At 43.8% G+C, this 18,871-nt stretch overlaps 1 protein-coding gene across 17 annotated transcripts in view; it reads right to left on the minus strand.

Annotated features, from left to right (window-relative positions):
* PPFIBP1 (PPFIA binding protein 1) overlaps positions 1 to 18,871 on the minus strand; it is a 112,898-nt gene that overhangs the window by 74,331 nt on the left and 19,696 nt on the right. For 16 of the 17 annotated variants that reach the window (XM_061472111.1, XM_061472107.1, XM_061472118.1 and 13 more), the window contains exon 2: positions 5,812 to 5,887. The gene's annotated coding sequence lies outside the window, so the exon portion shown is untranslated. Of the gene's footprint in view, positions 1 to 3,956; positions 3,976 to 5,811; positions 5,888 to 18,871 lie in introns of those variants that run through there. The other variant, XM_061472106.1, reaches the window with a different exon arrangement.

Consider the following 18,871-nt stretch of genomic DNA (forward strand, 5'->3'; position numbering starts at 1 on the left):
GCATGAAAGCCTGCATACCAACTGCTCTGCACCTACTGCTGCAAAGCCTGGGTCCCAACCCAGCCCTGAGGATTCCCCAAGCCCAGAAACGGAAAACCATCCAGACTGATGAAAAGCCACATTCAGCTCCTCAGAAAGTCAGCTGACAAGTAATCAGCAATTTGGGTATCACGAGAAACACTGGATGAAATCAGAGCACTGTGAGCATGCTGTGGCTCAGGATAGATCTGCTCAACACTGTAAAGGAGGACATACAAATAAGGTATCAGCTACACAGGGACTTGAAGAAAAAATACTGGCTAGGATGCCTTGGTGCTGCTGCCCATCACTGAAGGTCTCATCTAAGGCCTCAGGATATCTGTCCCACCCATCAGAAACAGAAAACTAAATATAATCTTGGAATTAAATCTTGACCCCCCCTAAAAAAGGCTCAGCAAAGTTTTACATCCCCAGATAGAGAGCATAGCTGCAGAAAGCTGCTCTCTCCACTGCTTTCACCAGCAGGGCATGCCCAGAATAAAGCTGTGTTAAATCATGTAGATATTAGCCAGAAGTTTTACCAAACAAGGCACCTGAAGCCAGGCAGAAGGTGGCCAGGGAAACTCTGAGAACCTGTGGAGAAGCCGCCATGGGATTTTGCAAAGAAAGATGAAAAAATTCTTTGTGCAATTTCTGTGCTCCGCTGCACCAAGCCACTTCTCACCAAGAAGGTTATCTGTCCTCCCCAAGAGCACTGAACCATTCTAATGCTCCCCGGTGCTCCAAAGCACCGCTGTAAAAAGCCAGAAGTCCTGAAAAAATGAAGTTTTAACTAACTTTGAATAAGCAGTCAACAAAAGTGTTACCATGACCTCCTGTGTAACAGAAATCATAATCCCACAGTTCACTACTTACAGCACTCATTTTTTTCTACATGGCATGCAACACATTTGGGGGTCTTCTTAGCTAACTAAGCAACTGTAAATCAAGTCCTACAGCCTACAGCAGTTGTATAACATTATTCCTGTAAATGAAGTAATCCCAGACACCACCCTAAGCCAACAGCTTCCACTGCAGCCCATGAAGGGGAAAAAAAATAAATCCTAGCATGGCTTGCGGTAGATGAGACGAGGACTCGTTTCTATATATGCCATGTGTTAACACAGTCCCCACTTAGGATGGCTCAATTTTCCCATCTCAGTCTCAGATGGAAAACAAGATGGGGAAAAAATATTTCACATACTACAGAAAAGGCTTCCCCTGCTTCTGGTTCAAGAGGGAAGAGGAGGGAAGGAGCAGAAGTGACACCCTCCCCTCCCCAACAACCCTAATCCAATTCACACACTGTTTTGCCTTTATAAACTCCAGACAATTCCTCGCATACCTCCAACCACACACTAAGAAGTGACAATCACATCAGTAAAGTTAGATGACACACTTAAAAACAAATACCAAAAACCCACCACCAGCAAACACATGTAACTAAATAGCTCACAAAGTTAGGCAAAATCGTTAAAGATAAACAGCTTCCCTTTTCCTCAATTTTTTCTTTCCTTTTCCTCTTCTGTAGTTTAAAAAGGAAAAATGTGCGGCGCTGTCACAGAATAGCAAAAGTCAAGAAGCTGGGAACTCAAGCTGATTTTCTTTCCCCTTTCGTGGTTTAAGGTCACTTGATTTCTCTTTCACTTTCCCCATCTGTAAAATAACAATGAGAAACTACTACACAATGTTATAGAAATTATTCAATTCATAGCCATATAGTTCTTTGAAGATGCAAACAAAGTGCCAAGCATTATTACTAGATGATGAAATGATATATTTTCTCCCCCAAGCTATATAGAGGAAAAAGGACGCCGCGCAAACAGCCAACTATATTCCTAATGAGATGCAATACTCAGAAAGTGGGACATCTTAAAAAAGATTAGACAATCTTCTTCCAGCTCACAAAGATAATTCCCAATACATAAACCTCACAGGATTATAAATGTAGAAAAGAAACATATAATTTGACAAGGTTTCTGCAGACAAAATAAGCTTGTTTAAATAAACAGAGGAAACAGCACATTCTCAGTCTTGGAAGAGAGCAAAAAGAATTTCTCAAAGAAGTAATAAAAGAAATGAAATGAGATTTCAAAGCTCTGTTTGGGATGAATTTATGTTTTCTGGATCTAAAACAACTGTCAGGACTGGGAAAGTCAATTAAATAAAAAGGACCGGATGGGAGGGAGGCAGGGAAATACAGTGTGCAACAGAGGTCACATGCTAGATAAACAGGGCAGTACGCTAACTATTTACACATAAATACAACTCCCTTTCTCTCTGCAGAGATTTACATATATTAGAGACACCATCAGTACTGTGGGTGAGTGTAATGTTAAGTTATATTACCCAAACCACATTACATAAAATGCAACAAGTGTAATAACATCCAGCTTTCTGCAAGCAGCAATACTGCCTCTCAGAAGGACGGGAGGAAAAAGCAACCCGAAAAACCCTGCCTCCTTCCACCCCCACCAGGGTGGCACTCTCCTTCCCCATCCCCTCCAGTCCAGGATCACTGCTCAGCTGACAGGCTTATACAGGACACGGGGTGTCATTCACACAAGAGAAATGTTAACTCGGAAATTAAAAAATAGATCAGTGGCTTTAACTCCTACCGAACCCAGCAGCAAATTAGATCAAAACTGACCTTTGACCAGCATCCCCATATCATTTAATGCCCTAATACCGCTCCAACAACACACTGGGCTATGACAGAGGGAGGTCTGGGCAAGGGGAAGGCATTACATTTCTTACAAGTAAGTAAGTTTACTTTGCACTGGACCATTTGCTGTGCAGCAGCCTCGGGTTAACACGTCAGCATGAAGGCAATACCCCTGCCCTACACACCCTGAAATTGTGGCCGTGTAGCCTGTGCTGTGCCTCACACCTGCCCCACTGCCATGCTCTGCTCCCAGGGCTCCTCTGCCCATGCCTGCCCTTGCGCACACAGTACAGCCCCTCTGCTACAGCAACCAGGCAGGAACAGGGCTAGGGATGGCCTGGGGAATCCTTGTGCCCCAGCCACAGGGAGCATTACAGCTCCCCTAAACATGGAGAGCAGACACAGGCTCTGGGGAATGTTTTAAATCGTCACTATTTTGAGTTCAGCACAACTATTAAAAGCCCAAGAAAAGCTGTGTGTGGGCTGGACTCTGCAGGACAAGTCAGCTAGTGCTAATAAAGGTAATATTGAGTACACAGAAATAGCCTTGTACTTCTTTCCTTCCCATATTCAACATGGCAAAAAACATCATCAAATACTAATCTCTGCTATTTGCACACAGGCACTGTAACAGGGTGGACTGGACATGTGCTATTTCAGTGCTGCATGGGCGCACCCTTATCTCAGTTCAGGACACTCAGACAACCTGCTGCCACCAAGCACAGACTTTAACTCAAGGCAGTCCCAAGAACTGGTGGAGAAGGTGAACATGTACCCAAAAATCCGCTAGGAAAGCAGCTGCCACAGGAAGTTACTACTGAATCTGGCTACACGGACATAGTTAAGTTTCTGTGTCTTCATGACACCACACTAAAGCATCTCTCTCCACTAAGGCTTGTTTTAAAAGTCTTATTTAGCTTTTCTGGGTTATTCATAAATCCTGCCTTACTGTGGTCCATGGTTGGACTGACAGCACACCATGTTTTTAACGCAGTGCTTGCTGGGGGGGGACAATAGGATGGGAAACCGTGCTTCTACAGCTAAATAGAGGCAGCAGGCAAAGGCACAAAAACTCTACTGGAAACACACTCGTGTATTCTGTGTGGTGAAATTGAAGCTCAGACATCTGGGCTGAACTTGAGGCAACCCAATGAGAAAGCCCGTGTTCCTGGCTGAGAGAAACAGACTGCAGCCTGAAACACAGCCCACTGCTCCTGTAAGTGCTGAGTCAGGCACGGGAATTTCTTGCTATCCTGTTAGGAGAGGCTCTTACTTATTTGTTTAACAGAGAAAGCAAGCAGCAGTCAGAGAAATCAGCTCCAGCCTTCCAGACCAGTTGCTGAGGGCAACAGGCCTGACTCAAACAGCATGCCTCCAAATACCAGAAACATGCCACCGCTGGAGTTACCAGAATGGAGAAAGAAGAACTGAGCACCTGCTCCTAACAGCCTAGGATGGACATGGACACACATCCCTTTCCCTGAAGCAATAGCTCAAGTGACAGGGAAAACAAAGCAGATTTAGGTCCTAAAACTTCTGCTGCTCCTGAGGAGGGGAACCAGCACAGCATCTGGAGAGCAAAGAGGTAGAGAATTCAAGCACAGGCAAGACATTTACACAGTGATGCCAGCAGATCAAAAGTCTCCAAACACATCCAGCAGAGCATGGCAGCCAGCCAACATCGGACTTCTAATGATGCTTTTACAGCTATGACTGACTCAATTCAAGCTGGAGTGCAGGGCCAGCTGGAGTGCAATCCCTGCAACTGTGATAAGCAGCAATAAAACTGAAGAAATGTGACCAGGATGGGAGACAGTAGAGCATAACCACTTCTGGAGCCAGCAGACCTCTGATTAAATACCCAGGGAATAAAAGCATTTGGCACTGGAGTTTAGGGTTCATGATAAACAAGGAGCAGCATCCACTTCTTTCCAGGTCCAGTGTGAGACCTTGAACAGTCTGTGAATCCCATGGAGGGCTCACACACAGCGATTTAGTGTGGGAAGGGCCAGAAATCCAAGAAGAGGCACCTCAAAGGCTATGGAGAGGGAAAGGGAGTAAAAGAAGGGAAATAATATTCCAAATTACACACCAGTCCTTGCACACCCTGTGCCAGCAGTGAGGCTAGGGATGCAGAACAGCACTAGGGAGCGGCAATGAAAAAGCCAGGAGAACCAAAGGATGCAGCATGCTAGTAGACAGCAAGTGGCTGTACTGAGTATGAAAGAGTCCAGCAGCATGAGTCAGCAGGGACCAGCAAGGAGCTGGGACCTCAGTGGTGGTGTTACAGGGTGAGCACCTCCCATCTGTGGGGTGGGTGCATGGCTGAAGTGCAGATGCAGCAATTTGACACAGCTCTCCAGATGAAATTTAGGATGCTAAAGCATGCTATATCATACTGCAATATCCAAACCAAAGTAGATGAGAGATAACCAGTCCCGAAACAAGACTGCCAGCTCTTACATGCACTAGGCTACTTGGATCAAATCAGTCTAGACTGAATGCAAAATGCTGCTCCTTGAAGTCACCTAAACCAGGTCATTTCCAAGGGCTAATGTAACTGATAAGTCTATCTTGCTGAATGTGTTTTCACATGAACTTGCCCTGGTAATCTGAAAGCTCTTTGCAGCTCCTCTGCATGTTGACACAGACCTGCTGAATCAGATTAACTGCACATGCCCAGCACAGCTGCATCACACAGGAATGGCAAGTCCAGTGGGCCTTGTGCTGGAGCACTGGTACTCCCTGAGCCCATCATATGCCACAGAACAGGTCCAACTGAAAGTTTTATCTCTTGGATAATCAAAATATACTTCATTACTCTGCCACAGTCCGTATGTGGACTTCAAATCCACCACCTTTAAAATGTGGAAAGCCTCCCTGAAACTAACCAGCAGCTCAGGCTGTGTTAAGTGATGGCTATCCTTTAAGATACCAAGTAAATGGATGTCTATACAAGCAGAAGCAACATGACATTCTTCTACAACTCCTGCTGGAAGCCACATACAGCATAATTTTAATGACATTTGAAATAAAAGCGTAAAGGAGCTGTTATGTAAGGTTTCAAGAAAAAAACAGCAGATGCGTAGACAATAGATATCAGTGATGTGGTGGGTTAGATTACTCACCCAGAGGAGCAGACTTAATCCTGATCTCCACTGTCACTCTTCAGCAAGTACCATTGATCCATATAAACTTCTGACACTAAAGAGAAAGAAATTAAGAAATGTAATTAATCACTAAAAAGTTTGAGGTGACTTAACAGTGATATCTTACAGAAGTTTATTGTCAAGTGACACCAGATACAGGAAGCACAGTGGATGACGTACATAACAGCATTAAAAAAGCCAATACCAAGAGATTCAAGGATGGCAACTGATGTACAATGAGGAAATGAGCTTGTTTATTCCAAATAATTCCCAGCAACATTATTTCTTGGTATTGGGTGGGCCTGTGCCTACCCTCCACATCCCCAGCTGATCACATCTGTATAACACAAAATGAAGATGGTGAACGATGCCTTGCAAGGCTTCCTTCTCACTATTGTGACTTCCAAAAAACCCAGTAGCACCCCATGTTGCTGAAGGTCTAGAGATCAGAGTTTAAAGTCAAGTCAGAGCAGCCCATAGTGCTGAACCAACCCTATAACTCATTCCCAACAGCTATTTCTGAGCCTCTTTACTATTTTAGTAAATCAAAGATGTTCTTTGTTACTGTGGTTTGACAGAAAGTTTTAGTCATGATACTCTCATCTACAGATCGTGGTCAAAATAAGAGCTATTTGGTGTGGGAAGCTAGACAAAACTGTTCCAGGAGAAGGCTCTGGATAAACTCTGAATTTGAAAAAGGGAAGTTTGGGAAATAAAGCCCAGACCAATAACAAAAAAACCTCCAAACCTAGGCAATTACATGAACTTCCATTAGAAGAGACTTAAGAGTAAGTCATATGTGACTACTCAGTGAAATACAGCTGGCAGAAGGATTGAAACAACGAGGAATGATTCAGTATAACCCACCTGAGACATTGCATCAGCATGCGGAGATGCTGCTCTCTGAACAAAAAATCACACCAAGAGCAAGAACAGACCTTGACAAATTGATACAAGCTCAGGACAAGCAAGCAACATGATCAGAAAACAGAGAAGATAAAAAAAAAACCAAAACATGCTGGTCTAAAGTGACACAGATAAAGTTGACTTTGAGCAACAAAGACCAATTGCAAATATCTGGAAGGTGTAAACTAGAACAGAGAGAATTCAGCCCGTGCATGATGGAGACAAGCACACACACACAAAAAAGGGGTCATTTTCAGGTCTAGATATGAAAAAGCTGTAATAGATGGTCTCAGGGCACATAAATGACTGGGTGGCTCATTGCTTCTCAGAGCAGTATTTAGACTAGACTGAACAAAAACACCAGGGGAAAAAACCTACACCAAACACAAATGACCGGGACATATGAGCTTGTGCAAGCAGACTCTTTGTCACAGGACTTGGGGCTTCAGGCTATTGCAACAGAACAATTATGTACTGAGCCCTGTGCAGCACAGGAAAAAAACATCTGTCAGATGGAAAAAGAGACAAAATGTGGTAGGGCAGGGAAAAAACAATATTTGAGGTTTCTATAAAGGGTACTGCAGAATGTCACGTATGAAATTACAATGATAGGGGAAAAGAAGATAGTTAACAGTGTTATTTTAGCCTGCTTAAAGTAATACCAAGCACTGAAATGGAAAACCTATAATTAGATAGAGCTTCTTCCCTTCATTACAAATATTTGACTCCACTGAACCAGGTGAGGCTCACAAATTGACAAGATCTTTGGGATTCCCATTGCCCAGAGTGCCCACAGGCAGCAGTCAGGCAGAGGGGAAGGAGATGTGGAGCACAGCGGCTGCAGGATTTTGACACAGCGCCCTGCTGTGTGGGGCCAGCTTGCTGTCATCGCTGCTCTGTCCCTCTTGACACCCACTTCAGCGGCGGTCAACAATCCTGCCCCACTTTCCTCATCCATCTTCTCCAGCACAGGGAAGTCCTGGCAGTTTTTCAGAATGAAGCTCCCACCCCACACTGCTGTGTCTGTCTCCCTCCATTGACACTGTCTTTAAGCACAGGAGAGTTATGCTCCTCATGAGCTCTGATAGCCAGTTGATTGTTCTTGCCAGCGTGGCATGCTGGCAGCACCACAGCTATTCACAAGCCTCTCTACCCTGACTATTTTGGTATATCAAAGATGTTCTTGTTACTGTGGTTTAACAGACAGTTTAGTCATTTCCTTCTCAACAGAGTCAGAGTTACACATGCACAGCCCACACCGCAGGCAAGCTGTATGGCCACTCGCTATCTAATGAAGAAGGGAACACTTGCATTCCTCAAAAGTGAACTAACTGCCTTTGACCCTACCTTGTGAGCTGTCATCACAAGGATACAGTTTGTTTCAAAGGCTGCTAGGGAAGCGGTCTACGTTTCCTGCCCCCTGCTTCCTTCCTTCCTCAAACTCAGTTTTTACTAATGAACTTCCTGTGCTGTTTTTGGCTGGGACAGAGTTAATTTTCCTCATAGTAGCTTGTATAGAGCTGTGTTTTGGGGTTGTGCTGGAAACAGTGTTGATAACGTTGGGATGTTTTAGTTACTGCTGAGCAGCGCTTACACTGTCAAGGCCTTTTCTCACCTCACCACTCAGTGAGTGGGCTGGGGTGCACAAAAACATGGGAGGGAACACAGCTGGGACAGCTGATCCCAACTGACCAAAAGGACATTCCATACCATATGGCATCATACTTCAGCATATAAAGCTGGGGGAAGGAGGAAAGGTGAGGACGTTTGGAGTGATGGTGTTTGTCTTCCAAAGTAATCATTCTGTGTGATGGAGCCCTGCTTTCCTGGAGATGGCCGAACACCTGCCTGTCCATGGGAATTGATGAATGAATTCCTTGTTTTGCTTTGCTGGCATGAGCAGCTTTTGCTTTACCTATTAAACTGCCTTTATCTCAATCCACAACTTTTCTTGCTTTTAGCCTTCTGACTCCCTTCCCCATCCCACAGATGGGAGTGAGCAAACAGCTGTGTGATGCTTAGCTGTTGGCTGGGCAACCACACCACTTCCCCAGAAAATCTCAGACTCTCTCTAACCCTAGAAACAAGGAAAATTCTCTTGCACGCCCTCACCTATAAAGACTCTTTTCATAAGTAATTTCTATAGGGCTGGCTGTGACGTTCACCCCAGTATTTCTCCTGTCTGAACAGGACACAGAGATCCAAGTGCTTTACCCTGCCAGCTGCATTAGGATGCCAGGAAGGCTGACAGCCCCTGAGGGAAGTCTGGAGGCTCAGGGATGCTGGGTGAAAACTGGGACTTGTTGGCACTTCTGGGAAAGGGTTGAGGTTTTCGGGTTTAGCTGGAAGGGTAAATTACCACCCATGAACGGCAACCAGGGCAACAGCTGCTCTTACTTCACACCCGATAAACGTGCCACAGAGCCTGAGCAGAGGGCAGGCGGGCACTTCTCCAGCTGAGTTCAATCCAAGTTCAATTTCAGTATCAAAGAAACAACCTCCCAGAAAACCACACTCGTGATCCAGAGCCCGTTTTTTGGAATGATCATTTAAGAAGTGTGAGGCCAGGCAAACTAGGTGAGATAAAAGTTAATCGGGGTTTCTGCTTTCATACAGAGAGCACTGCGAAGTATAGATAACCTCGGAGGAACCTTTCAAGTATCCCCAGGGAAAAAGAAAAAAAAGGTAGTTCAAGATAAACATAAAGACAGACAAAAGAAGGAGAGGTGCACAACATAAACATTTGTGTCCCTTCCAGACAATAACCTCTTAACCGGGATGAAAACACAAATACCAATCCCGCAACTTTGTATTTTCAGCAATGATATTTTACCTTGCCAGTCAAGGGTTTTCTACAATAGCCACCCATTTCTTTTTCCAATTCAAGAAGCAGCTTGCATGCAATTACATGGTGTAGGAATTTAAACAGGATACAATCCTGTGCCTAAAGACCTGAAAAATTCACATTGCACTGTGTTTTCTTTGTTTTCTGTATTTCTTTGCTTTGCTCCTGCTGGAAGCTTTGTTTCAGGAACATTTTTGGAAGAATGCAAAAGTTCTGCCTTGCCTAATCATATCTGACGAAGAAAAGAAGGGCTTCAAGTTACAAGATCTGAAAGAGCCCCTCCTCTCTATTTAAAGCTAAAAAGTGACTCTGTTACACGGGATCCAGAGCACAATTCAAATTACTCCTCCTTCCCACACACCTGCTTCATGTCTGCCTGTCTGTGTTTCAATTAAAAAGCTACTATGACATTCTTCCTACATGTTTTAAAGAAAATTCCACAGGCAATAGGACTCACAAAAGTTTGTATTTAAGTATCTTCCACCACCCCCTCTGATCCCAAAGCACTCCAGGAGCTAAGCCTCCTACACATGCATATGTCTGAATCAACTGATTGATTGACTGCTTGATTACCATGTTTTATAATCAGACCATTTACACGATGAGGACAAGTCATCTGGCAATGGACTTTGGACTTCCAGCACCAAGAAATCACACAGGAACAAGGGATCTGGGCAGAAGGGCTGTGGCTGCTGAGGACAGCATCAGCAAGCAATCAAAGCTCAGCCAGCCACAGGAACCAGCACAGAAGGGGGCGGCCACGGTTTCCCAGACAGGGAATGTTTCTTGAAATACATGGTGAAGGTCAAGACAAGCCACTCTGCCCTGCAATGGAAACACACACTGCGTGTAACACTGACCCCTCAAACCCAGCACAGCTGCCTCTCCAGGAAACATCTGACAACAGTTAGTGCTTACCCCACTGGTCAGCAGCTCTGCACACATCCTAACCTCCTAGCCCTTCACAGTGGGGAAGCAAAAGTCTCCATTTTCTCAATGTAGTATTGCTTGGATCTCATTTGACAGCCACCCCTTTCTGCAGCTTGACTGCCGGGAGAAAAGGTGGCAAGAAGCCTCCTCTGCTTACCCTCTGTCTGACACGTGCACAGCATGAGCAAGTGCTCAGCTTCTTCCTGGCACCCTTTACCTGCAGCCAAAACACCTCTTCCCAAAAGCCCAGACACACTTGCAGCAGCTTGGCCGAGCCATGGCTTCACAGGGGCTTCCACAGGTGCCCCCACACAGACACAGCTCCTCCTTGTCAAGACATTCACAGGCATTTCTGCAATCCCACTATTCAGCTTCCCCCAGACCTATATAAATTAGAAATTTTGCAGAACATTCAGTCTTTCCAATAGTAATAGATATTGGAGTAACACTATACTAATATCAACGATACTAATATAATAGTTGATGAATTTCCCCATGTTGGACACTTTTAAGGGTGCTGGGCCATCTAGTTTCGGTCACGCTTCGCCAAGAAAGGTCAGACCAGATGATTCTTGAAATCCCTTCCAACCTGGTAATCTCTGATTCTATGAACACCTAGCTCATCCTGGGCATTACAAAGCACCTGCATCAAGGTTACATTGAGAAGATTCTTGCTTGAGAAGCGTATTCGATGCTTATGAGCTCTGCCTTTAGTCTGTGTTAATAGGCCATTTTTCCTTTATTTTTTTTTCCTCTTTAAAGAATGAATCAATAGCTATCAGATAGAACCTGACTCAAAAATTTATGAAGGAAGATTAATAACATGTACATTTCCAAGGAATTCACCAGTGCAAGCTTATCATGTCCAGTTAACCTGCCTTTGAAAGGTGGGTGGAGGATTTAAAATCAAGAAGCAAAGCAATGAAGAAACACTCATAGCTTGAATGATTTGAGGAGCTAATGGTTTTCCATGGAAAAAAGTCATCAATACATGTCTTATTTTGGTACACTATATGGTACAATTTTTTGTAAAGGCCTTTAGGCAAAAGCTGGTTTGAACCTCAACAGAAGTAATCAGGGCTACAGCTTGAGTAATTTCCCCATGTTTGTATACATCACCTGTCCACACCAAGTATCATCCACCAACACACAATCTCTCTTACATTTAAATCACTCTGTCCCTGGATACATTTTTCAGCTGCTGCAAAACACATAACGGGTCTCTTATTTACGATGGGACAGGGTAGCTGCACCTAGACAAACACATAAACCACAGATGCTGTAGACCTTATCTTCATTTTTCTACAAGGCTGTATACCTCTTGACACAGACAAAAAACACACAGCATCCACATGAACAAATCAGTCTCGTTTTGGATATTACTACAGCCATAGCTGAAACCTGAAACGGTACTTGTCCATCTTCAACATGCCAGACTTGATCTTAAAAAACAAGTTTCAATCCAAAACCAGGGGGTCTGGCACACAGAGAAACCAAAGTGAAAACTAAAGAGACCTTAACAAAATAAACCACATAATTAACTCCAGTGACCCAAGCTGCTGCTATCTCATGCAACAACATTTTCTATCACAAAACAGTACATTTGAACAATGTGCAAGCAAAAATGTCACTGAATCAAAATACTAGCATTGGAGGATACAAACAACAAAGCCAATTGCCACAGCAAAGAAACACTTTCTGGAAGTATAATAAAATACTATAAATAATCTACTGAGTCAGAGAATAACACCAGACACGCCATGTAATGCAGTACTTGCAAGACCAGCAGCAAGAACAAACTGCACAAGGTTTAAACAAAAGCTTTCAAACCACCAACTTATCAGATTTTAAGTGAAACTAGACATGATTTATACAAGGAAAAAATTTATGACTAATCTATAACTAATTTTATACTAATCTCCAAGTCCATCTCTAAATCTGAGCACCACTCTGTGCAATTCCTGTCAGCTAGTACTTGGTTTTAATTCTACATGCCAAAGCAACAGGTTATGTGGTTTGTCATCTGTGAAAATGCAGACGACAGTTGACAGTAGATGTAGAAGTGACTGGAAGATATGGAAGATTATTTGATGAACTTAACTGCAGATCTCACATGCAGTGCCCATGTTATGGAAACAGTGTGGTAAGATGCAATCAGATATGAGAGAATTCAATCTCCTGAAAGACATTTTCCACAGTATGAATTTCGTACCACCAAAGACTGGCTTTGTCAGTATTCTGCCTCCTTCATAGATATGTCAAGTTTGCTGACACCAAGGTGACTAAAGCCATTGATCCTGTTCATCACACAGCAATCTGGTGTATGTAGGGTGGATAGCTATCTTCAGGCACCACTTCTGTCCTTGTGCAAATACCAATCAACCAGCTTGTCTCTCAAGCAGCCCTCTTTCTGGAAGCCAAGAGGCTTCAAGAGTTTCATTAGAGGAGACTGCTTTTTAGGGTGAGACAATCACAATGGGCTGTAACACTGCTACCACTAAACTAACACGAAAAGATAATGAAAGTGTTTTCTCTCTGACAGGCACCAGTTCGGTCTTATTCTTTTACATATGCAAAAGAGCCAAGAAAAGCCTCCTTGTGCCTCTTGGAGGTTTATGGGACACCTTCAAACCTGGCATGTCCATCAAGTGCCAAAAGGCACTGCTCTGGTGTTCATCTTCTTAATTTGACCGGTGTTGCCACATACTGGTTTCTGTCTTCCTTCCCAACTCTACTAGTAAAAACCACAAGACATTCCTTAACAAAAATGGATCCAGCTCACACACAAGGTTTGCCATAACATTTTCCAGGAAAATGCCTGCTCTTCAATTAGCCTGAATTGTTATGGGCATCCTTCACTTTGAAGTTCAGTCAGAATAATACCCTGCCATTTCTAGAAGGAACTTAAATAGCTCCAACAGCACAGACTTACAAAATTGTGTCAGCGAGGCAAATCATCTAAATTCTGTGTTTCCAGAGCTGAGAAGTGAGGTGGAAGCTATGCAAACAGCAAAACCCGAAAGCAGTTACCAGGAAAAGAAACAAAATAAGATCTTGTTGTTGTTGTTAAGAAGAGGCAGCCAACAGATTTGAGTTGAAACCCCTAGAAATTAGGATCAACATAACTACATGCTTTGTCAACTTCACACGTTTTATACATTTATTTTTCTATTTCTCCAAGCAGACACTTCAGTTGTTTCAACCCTTTTAAGTTGCTCATATGCTAATATACATGCACACAACAGGATTCAGCTGTCGTGTTTTCATATGCACTGCAAATAATCCTAAAAATACCACTTCTACTAATCACATTGTTCCACACAGTTTGAAAGCACATGATTGCAGAATAAAACCCTCACCAACACATTTCCGGCCTGAATTCTAACGGAAATGAAGCTTATGTGATAGTGTTGTTTGTCAATCCTCGCCCTATTAAATTTTCAACTCGCTAGTCAATTTTCACCACATCTGGCAGAAGGCAAAGAGATCTGAATAGGTGTCACATTCTTTGGGAGAAATTGTTATGTATGTAGAGGAGACACATCCAAATTAACCTCACACAGAACTGAACTGCTGCAAGAACTCAACAATCCCCTGCTTTCAACAATCTATCAGCATCTGCACGTGGGCACTCAGAGCACATTATCAGTTCCTGTGTGGCCAACGTAAGAGACATTGGAGAGAAAGCACAGACCAAGCCAAAAAGGAGGGAGAAGATGATCTGGAAATAAGGGACAGTGAAAATGAAGAGGTTCAAAGAGAACAAACACAGGTCATGGTAGACGGAAGGTCAACGCACACAGGGAAATGAAATATTTTGTTGACTCTGCTACCTGAGGGATAGTTGGCAGCTCTTTGCCATCTCCATACCTACAAGCACAATAAACATCCTTTCCCTGCCCTCCTTCCACTTACTGGAAAGGTTGCAACACACTGTTCTCCCTGTGTTTCGTTTTTAGATACCCACAAATAATGCTGGATGCTGCTGGGTTCTCCTGGATCCACAAATGGCCCATGCCTTCAAGCTGGCAGATGGGACAGGAGCGGTGCAAAAGCAGATGAGCTCACATATGGGAAAGAGCAGAGGCAGACTAGACCCACCTCAATCCACCTCTGTCACAGCTGCAACAGAAAGAAAGATCCCTCTCCACAGCTGCTCACCTGCTCGCCTCTCCTCACCTACAAACTGCAGCCACCTTCCTCTTCATCCCAGGAAAAGAGAAATGCACACTGCATCCCACAAAGCTAGGGAATGGAAGCAACCCAGAGGCACTACTGAAAGATGACCAAACAATACTGTTTGCAAGGACTACAAAGGGAACAAAAGCTTACAAGCCGAATCGAGATTACTTGCAATCTATGTGGGGTGGTTTTGCCCTAGAAGCACTCAACATCAAAAACCTCAGCTATTTGGGGATAAAGAAGGCCCATCAAATCATCCCTGCTTCAGAAAAACAGGAGGGCTGAGGGCCTCCTGTGACTAGAACAAGCAGTGACTACCCTGAGAGGTGCCAAGCAGCCAGGGCAGGCAAGGGGAGCACACTGCAGGGCCAGGATGTACATCCACCCCCAGCCAGGGCTGAGCAACCTGAGGACAAGTCCCACAGCTACCAGTGGGAACTGAGGCTCACCCCACTCCCTCTCTGCCCTTAGCAGTTAGCGGCTAGACAACAGGAGATTTTATTTGCCTGTGTTCTTAGAAACGAACACTTCTGCACCATTAAAGCAGAATGCAAACATCTCATCCCCATGCCTCCACAAGCCTTTCTGGTTTAGTTTGATTTTATTCAATCTTCTTTATAACCAGTCTATTACAGCACTTTATTTAACGAGTAAGGATGCTGCTACCAGCATTAAACACCCTTTCACTGACAATTAGGGGGCATTATCCTTAGAGGAAAACCTTCATTAGCTTTTAGTCTCTTGTGATAACAGAAAAAAAAGCATTTTTTTCTCTCCAGGGAAAATATCAAAAATGCAGTACAAAACAGAAAAGATGCAGGCAGAGCAGAAGATTCATAGGATAAACAAGATGCAAAATCATTTTTCCCTTCTAGACCATCACTTCAAGTCCAGACACCATTACACAACAATCATCACAAGCATCAGCTTGCCCCTATGTTCTCCACAGTCCTGATACACAAACCATGTCTGCAATAGCAATCCACTTGTTAGAGGGCACTTTATTCAGCCCTCGGACTGAAGCCTTGTATGACCACAGCTGACAGGCTCCACGTGAAGCAGGGCTGGGATGGCCACAGCTGCCTAAACAGTTCCATCACTGCAGCAAAAGTGCCAGGCCAAGAACAGTATGTGTCCTGACAGCAGTGTGAAGACACTGGTCCTGTTAGGAGATCTGGATTTGTCCTGTGATGAGATGATCTCTCTCCAGCTGCGATAGTCTGGCTCTACTTATTAATAGCAGTGCGCTGGCATCTACAGCCCAGGGCTCCAAGCCAAGCGCTGCAGCGTGTCAAAAGCAAAATGAAGAGGTTTATGGACTACAGCTTTGAAACACTGGGGCTGGGAGCAAAATAGACCCTGAGAATTAAATTAAAGGTATCCAACAAAAAGAATAAGCCTTGAATCGCAATGGATTACCTCTGACAAATGCATCATAGCAGAGCCTGATGAACTGTGTAGGGACATCTGACCCAGAAAGCAGTATCTTTACCTAAAAGCTTTCCACTCAACTTAGTCCTATTAAACTCTCTTACTTCACCCACCCAGTTTTCACTCTTACAGAAGAACAAGCAGCCCTAACCACCATAGCAGCCAAGCAGAAACTAGTTCAGTGAAAGCTAGTTTCATATTTCACATGAAATATGAATAAATATTTCATATTTAAGTGATTGGTCAGTTTGCTTTACGGAAGGGAGGTTGTTTGGTCTTTTTTTAGGGAAAGAGGCAAACTTTGTTTAGACTCCAAATGAAAGTCAGATATGAATGAATTACTTACAAGATGCTGAGGGCAAACAAGTGCACCATGAAGTATATGTTGCATTGCATCTCCATTTAGAAATCACCTAATAACCATCTTTCCCACAGGGGACAGTTAATATTAGAAGCCAGATACATCCTACACAAGGATGTCTCTATTAAACATCCCACACAAAGATGTTCCTAGAATCCAGTAATTTAGCAGAACAGATTTTTAACTGCTGTGTAAAGTTTGGGTGACAGCAAAAAGACTTCAACTTCACTTAAACAGATTATTTTCCACCATGTAAACTGGGGAAAGGACCATCTTCAGGACCATATTTTGAAGGGTGGTGGAGCAGAGGGAGACCTCATCACCTGCACAGAAGTACTGGGTGAAACCTAAACCTTTCACTGGAAGACTGCAGAGCCCATCCCCTTGAGCCACTCCTACAAGCATGTGCTGCTCTCCCATGGAGGGGATGGTGGAAGCAATGGAGATGGGAGAAACAGACATGGTCTTCTCAAAGAAAGTCACTACCATATCTCTCACCTTCTGCAACCCAACCCACCCCTGTTTCTGTGCACGGTGATTTACTCTTGCTAGAGCCCCCTCCACAGACAATATGAGAGATTCCTTCAGTGATGGTGTCACATAGAGAAAACGCTTTCAGGTGACAGCAAGTTTCTGCCTCGGTTTCTTTTATCCTCAAATATCCCAACAGAATCCTATAAATTTGTGGAGACAAACAAAGAGCCTTCCATACTTGACCAAACAGTAAAATACAGCTCCTGCTTTATCTACCGGGCAAGTCATCACTTGCTAAAACACTGGGGTTTATGGAGTATGGTACAGAGGAAGACATAAGCACACAGGTAAGTTGCTCTGCATTTGTACCCCAGTGGCTGTCTTAAGTGCTTTTACGATTGTAAGGAGTCAGTAGTTAAGATTTTCGTTACGAACAGGAGCACCACCCGAAAAAGAGGCAAAGGCCCTTTTACTCTGATTTCCACCAAAAACCCCAGCTACTCAGCTCCAACCCAACTTCCACTTCCCATTCATTCCTCATTTACTATCTTGTACACTCCTCAGGCATAAAACACATCTCTGACCCCAGCAAAGACAAGGTGTAGCAGATGTCAAACTTACAGAACCCTGAATTTAAGAGGATGCAAGTCAAAACGAGTATCAGACAGGACTACGTAAATGCTCTACAGAGGGTGGTCTAGATAAACCAGAAAGCATGAGAAGTGAACTGTAGAGGAGGACAGATTGGGAAGATCTGTATGAGCCGTGTGTGCAGTGTTGAACAGCTTGCTGCACAGAGAAGCCGGCAAGCTCTCTTCTGCAGGGAAACGTGCCTCAAGTACAGGGCTGCCAATGTACACAATCACATTCTTTTTAATTCAGGATCTTTTTCCCTTTCCTTTATGCAAGCTGGGGACCCACAGGCCGAGAAATCACCTGCTGCAAGATGAAATTACTAAGACATCTTACCACAGATGCTGCCAGGCTCATTAAACCACAGTAACCCTTACACACGTGGCAGCAATGCAGCTGGTGATAATGCATTTCCCCTTCCTGCTTACATCACTGATTCTTACTCATTAGAGCACTTACAATCTTTATATAAAATTCTTTTATGTAGCCTAATCTGCCAAGAAGTAATTGGTCTCCTCCTCCCCTGGTAATACAAATGAGACAGAGCTGTAAAGTGATTTCATTTGCTGTTTATTCCATGGCCCCCCTTCCCAAAAGTTTCTTTCAGATGTTCTGTATGAAGCCAGATACATTTGGTCATTAGAAAAAGTCTCAGAGTAACCCAATGTTTCATCAAGTTTCATGGGGAAAGGAGGGGTAATTTAGGAAGCTTTACATCTTTGAGTTTACTTCACATTTCTTGCCAAAAGAAATCCATGAACTTCCTTCTTTCAAAAAAACCCACAAACCCAGACAACACTGCAGAATTCAACTCTCCACTCAGAGCAGGGTAAATGGAGTTTATCCAATGCTCAGAAAGAGTCGCACTCATGTAAAACAAGCACTGGAAGGACACCATGACAGATGCCAGTACCACAAGCAGCAGGAGGGTGATGCAGATCTCCGTCTACCCTGGCTCATTTCACCACTGGAGTCACAGCAACGCTATCTGGTAATTACATTGCAGTGTGGTCTGGCAAGACACAGGCTTCTGGCTTCACGTTCAAGGCTCTGCTGCCAACTCATACGGGGGCTCCAGCACATCTCTTTACCATATTGTTTCAGGCTTCCCTCAGGAAAAGCAAGAAAAGACAGCTTAAACTCAGAGCTGTTACTCTATGCTAAAACTACAGTCCTCTGCATGCAATCCAAACCTTAAAAGCCAATGTCACTACAGCTTTTTCAGCATTTGGTTGGACAATAAATATGCCGGATGCCCGAGAGGTCACAGCTGAAAT

This window comes from Pezoporus flaviventris, unplaced genomic scaffold (genome assembly GCF_033815535.1).
Source record: "Pezoporus flaviventris isolate CSIRO_AGI_PZ_B2104156 unplaced genomic scaffold, CSIRO_AGI_Pfla_v1 ptg000070l, whole genome shotgun sequence".
In the NCBI taxonomy this organism is placed as follows: domain Eukaryota; kingdom Metazoa; phylum Chordata; class Aves; order Psittaciformes; family Psittacidae; genus Pezoporus; species Pezoporus flaviventris.